The sequence below is a fragment of the Carex rostrata genome, chromosome 14, assembly GCF_964058835.1.
Source record: "Carex rostrata chromosome 14, lpCarRost1.2, whole genome shotgun sequence".
Classification (NCBI taxonomy): domain Eukaryota; kingdom Viridiplantae; phylum Streptophyta; class Magnoliopsida; order Poales; family Cyperaceae; genus Carex; species Carex rostrata.
In genome coordinates this window covers 2,989,566-2,995,565 of record NC_135931.1, presented here as the reverse complement: position 1 = coordinate 2,995,565, position 6,000 = coordinate 2,989,566, and positions in this window count along the sequence as shown.

Here is a 6,000-nt window from a genome sequence, read left to right as displayed (position 1 = left end):
TTTACACTATATATTCCGAATCCACCTTCTTACTTCATTTTTTAAATTAGAAACATATAATTTATTTTATTTAGAATCAACCTTCTTACTCTTACGAGAAATAAAATTAGAGGTCAGTTTTTTTGAAGAAGCATCTCCACCGTATCAAATAATACGGTAGGAGGTAGGGCTGGCAAAAAAGTTCATGGCTCGTGACTCGTATGCAGTTGACTCGTTCGTTATTAGATCGAGTTGGAGCTTAGCTCGCTCGTCACTAGCTCGGTCTAGAATTAACGAGCTCATGTTGGACTTAGCTCGGCTAGGTATCAATTTCTGAATTTGTATGAATTTATGTGTATTTTATATTGTATATTAAAGCTTAATGATTTTTTTAAACTTATTTGTAAAAATAGTTCGGTCTAGTTCGGTCCAAAAAATTTGTAAAATTTATTTTATTCTTAAAACAAGATCCAGTCAAATTCAGCAAGCCAGCTCGCAAGCTAGTTCGGTCTAGCTCGTGATGATTTCAATCTTAATTTGATTTCAGCTCAGACCTCTAAAGTTAGCTTCCTCGTGACTCGAACGAGTTAGTTCATGACAAATTCAAGCTAAACTTAACTCGTGACGAGCCAGCTCATTGCTATCGCTAATAGAAGGTAGGCACTATATATACCATTGATAAGGTGGAAATTAAATTTTTTTGTAAACAAGAAACAGAGAGAAATGGTACGATGGAAAAACACCCTCCCATCTCTCAGTGTACCATTAACACGGTGAAGTTGCTATTTTGAAAAACTAACGTATACAGTATTATTTATGACATTATTTCTTTTACTATATATGTTTACAAACATAGAATAAAAAATAATTGGAGATGATTATGAGCGCGGGACATAGCTCAGCATGGGATAGTAGGTTGCACGTGGATTCCAATCCAGGGCACGAGATCTGGTCATCTGGTATGCATGGAGATGTGGCATGGAGAGTATCTTGATTCCAACTCAAATGATTCGGATGGAACTAATCCAAAACTATAATTGAGGGGGACCCATCCATCATCCATGCAGCCAGCAAGGGACAACATCAAGGCAACGAACATATTTTTATTTCTTCTCTTCATTTTTTGTTTAAAATTGTGCAGAGACGACTATTGTATCGGTAGGACGGAGACAGAGCTCTGCATTATGCTTTCTTTATCAATTGTAAATAATCTTAACTTAGATTCTTGTCCTCCTCTTTCTCTGTTTTATAATTGTTTGCTCCAATGCACGGTGAATAAGGTGCTACTTGAGAACAACTGGTACGAATCCGTATCACCCCAGGTACCTGAGTTGCAAGCTGAAAATCAGGACCGTTCTTTTAACATGGCACAAATCTTAAAGCAGCCCCCTACAGTCATAGCAGTTACCGAACTAAGTTTGATTTGAATATAATTAATCTGGACCGATTGTTCTTATAAATTGCACCTCAGGTACCTGGGCGGATACGCACTCAACTGGTACAGCATATCCTCTGTTTAGCTCCATCCTCTTTTACTCTGTTAGAGATCCATAAGATTTTTAACTGGAGACAATTGAGGACAACTGTCCGTGCAAGCGTGACGTGCATTGAATTGAAGGCGCTACAGGAGTTTTGTAGTTCCTGTGAGATTGAGAGAGAGACATTACGGAGAGAATCCAGAAGATGGCGACCCCTCAGCAAACTCGTACCGTCAGCTACGACCTTGTGTATCTCTGTATTTCTTTCGAAATCGGAGGATAGACGGGTCCGGATCCTAAGTTCCTAACCACAAATTTGAGTTTGGATCCGGACTGTCCAATAAAAATGAGACCTCTTAATATTCTAATCGGACGGTCTGCATCTAAATTAAAAACTGCCCTGTCAAAATGTGCCGGAATTTTTATTAATATCAAAAAAAAAAAAAACAAATTCTACATTCTATTTGATAAGATTTCGAAAATGCACAAATCGTAATTTTAATTTACAGTTTTAGGTTCCAAAACCGGAAATTTAATTCACGATTTTAGCTCTCTCAAAACCGCAGAACAAATCCACAGTTTTGTAGAACCGGAAATGAAATCTGCAGTTTGAGTTTTTCTCAAGGAATCAAAATTCGAATAGTCAAAAAGCGAAAAGAAACAGATAAACAGTCATTTTGGTTCTCCTTTCTATCAATAAATACTCACAAATTATCATGAAATTATCTTATTTTTGTATGATATCGAGTATGGAAGTCATATTCATAAAAATAAAAAAAATAAAAAAAGTGGAGTCCTCTGGACCGCTGTACGTGACACTTGTGATAAATGAGAAGGCTCCGATTTTTTTGATTCAAAACTGCAAATTTAATTTTTGGTTCTACAAAACGGTGAATTTGTTCTGCGGTTTTGAGAGAGCTAAAAACCGTGGGTTAAATTTGTAGTTTTGGAGTCTAAAACCGTAAATTAAAATTATAGTTTGAACATTTTTCAAAATCTTATCAAACAAGGTATAAAATTTGAAATTTATTATTCTTTTTGAATATTAATAAAAATTTGACAAAATGTGTACCCGAAACCAATCTGATCTGAAGTACTTAACGGAGCTATTAACACTTATCAGCAACAGCAGCAGCAGTTCGATTAAGAAAAAAGAAAACAAAAAAAGGTACATAGGTGGCTAAATGCAACGCACTTCTCAGTTGTCCCCTCAAATAATTGTATATATAACTGCATTTTTAAGAGCGGATGAATCATCAATGAATGTTCGCTACCTTTGTATTGTATTGCATCCGTACCAATTATTTTGGACACAAATTACGTTTCCTTAAGTTCAGATGTATCAAATAAAACGAACGTGTTAATTAGGAGCGAATGCGCAAATTCCATTGAAAATTTGAAATCATACAGTAGGAGAAAGACTAAAATACGTGAGTAGAGATTTTAACAGAGAAGTTTTGGCTTCATGCAGCGCACAGACTTTATAATCAAAACAGCGCTGCACATGGTTGGTGCGCTGCATGAAGCCGAAACTACTATGTTAAATTTTTTACCCAAAATACGTAAGAGGAAAGATTGGTCGCTAAATATCTAATTCAATTGCATTCGTTTCTGGTTTTTCAAGTACTTATCGTGCAACTCGCAATCAATTGTATAATTGCATCCACTTTTGTCGGTCATTGTACCATGTACATTTAACATGTTAGATACTAATCGTTAATACAAAAAAGAAAAAGAAAAAAGAAGCCTGCATGAAATTAAACTCGTCATAAAGTATATTGTGAGTTTAATCTCAATGTTGATAGATTGTATTCAATAACAAATTTGAATTCATTAATCTTTATCTAATTTCTTGAACAAGCAGATACATTCTATATATTTAATTTTTGAGTTCATAATTCATAAGATTATTATGAGAGTAAAACTAGGGTGTGATGTGCTCACCAAGAGAGTTTGGTGAGCACAACTCCAAAAGTATATCGGATCGACGTCAAATGTCGAATTCAAACCGTTGAAATTCATGTACTTCATGAGTGATGCATATACATGCAAAATTTTGAAAGTTTCGAATTTATTTGCTACAAGGTCAAGCGGTCAAAGAAATAATAAAAATTGAATATATAAAATAACTTATAAATTAACTTATAAAATGTTCATTTCTTTGACCACTTGACTGTATAGCAAATAAACTCGAAACTTTCAAAATTTTGCATGTATATGCATTACTCATGAAGTACATGAATTTCAATGGTTTGGATTCGGTGTTTGGAGTTAATCCGATGAACTTTTAGAGTTGTGCTCACCAAACCCTCTTGGTGAACACATCACACCCTAGCTTTAACATGCATGATTTATATATTAAAATGTGTTTGGAGAATAAATTATATATATTTTTTGAAATTTTTTTACAATATTTTTAAATAGATACAAAATCATAGTTTTTCAGAAGATTCTGTCCATATCTATCTTAAAAGGAGGAGGGTTCAAATGCCTCCATTTTTCGTGCCTCCACCGTATCTCAATTTTTTAAAACATTAATAACTCAAAATTTAAAACTTAAAGTCAAAATGAAACCGTTAGATGTGGTCTATGCTATTTTCTCTATGTGCTCATAAAAAATTATTACATTTCAATTTTGTTTTTATGTGAATCAATAAGTTCTAAAATCAACGTCTAGAAATTATCCACATTAGTACGTTTTTTACAAGCTCTTGATGACAACTCAAATAAAATTGAAATGTCATAATTTTTTACATGTGCATAGATAAAATGATGTAGATCATATCCAATGGTTTTATTTTGACTTTTAAGTTTTAAATTTTGAATTATTAAAGTTTTAAAAAATGGAGGCATTTGAACCCTCTCATCCTAAAAGAAAGTAAAAAATTAAATATATATATATATATATAGAGAGAGAGAGAGAGAGAGAGATAGGCTAATGTGCTTCCGGTCCAAATTTGAAATTTCAAAATCCAAAAAGTCGATCTGAACCGTTCATCTTGTTCTCCATATTAATATGTGCTTGGAGACCAAATTTTACATTTTTCTGAATTTTTTTACTATTTATTAAGCCACTTTGAAAATCGCTGATCCAACGGTTTTACTGTTTTGTTAAGCCACCGTTGGATCAGCGATTTTCAAAGTGGCTTAATAAATAGTAAAAAATTTCAGAAAAATGTAAAATTTGGTCTCCAAGCACATATTAATATAGAGAACAAGATGAACGGTTCAGATCGACTTTTTGGATTTTAAAATTTCAAATTTGGACCGGTAGCATTTCGGCCTATATGCTACCGGAAGCACATTAGCCTATCTCTCTCTCTCTCTCTCTCTCTCTCTCTATATATATATATAGAGTTAGGCTAGGGTGCTATGGATAGCATAGTGGCCTCCATGCTACGGCTCAATATTCGAGTTTTCAAAATCCAAACGGTCGATCCGAACCATTCATCTTATTCTCCATATTAATATCTGCTTGGAGACCAAATTTTATAATTTTCTGAATTTTTTTCTATTTATTAAGCCACTTTGAAAATCGCTAATCCAACGGTTTTACTGTTTTGTGCAGCCACCGTTGGATCAATAATTTTGTAAAATACTTAATAAATAGTAAAAAAATTCAGAAAAATGTAAAATTTGGTCTCCAAGCATATATTAATATGGAGAATAAGATGAACGGTTCGGATCGACCGTTTGGATTTTGAAAACTCGAATATTGAGCCGTAGCATAGAGACCACTATGCTATCCATAGCACCCCAGCCTAACTCTCTCTCTCTCTATATATATATATATATATATATATAATTTGTTCTCTAAGCACATCCTAATATGTATATCTTGTTGAATAGTTTGAATTGATTATTTAAACTTTAAAAACAAATATAAAAACAAATATTAAAATATAAGAAATACTAAATTAATAAGAAGATATTTTAACTCTAATTATAACTTAATTATTACGATAAATAGAAAACACATAAGGATGTGCGAACATGCTTTGATTGGTTGCAGGAGCAGAACTAAGGCCTGGGTCCTGCCGAAGAGAGGTTGAATATAAAACTGTAATGCGACATCATTGTTAGTGATGGCGGTGGATAAAATGATATTTGAAGTTAACTTCTCTTGAAAAATTTGAAGTTAACATATAGATTGTTTCTCACAAAACATTTACTGAATATTTGAAGTTAATTTCAACGAGAGCACGTGATTGAGAAAAACTAATTAGGCTCCCCCCTTACCGCGATATCTTGAGAGAAACTAGTTAGGTCCCTTACCTATCATTCCTAGTTCCGACACGTTGATTGGCATAGCCAAACCTCATCCATGATCTATTGATCTACATGGGGGGGGGGGGGGGGGGGGGGGGGCACCACTTAAATTAAAAGGGCTATTTTGGTTATTGTCAATACCCCCAACCGACTTGAGCGAATGCAAATTATTATTGAAAATTTTCACACTATAAATGCAAATTATGCTAATGTAGGTCCCAAATTGCATAATTCTCGCAAGCAGGAATAATTGAGTTCCGAATAGTTGAATACT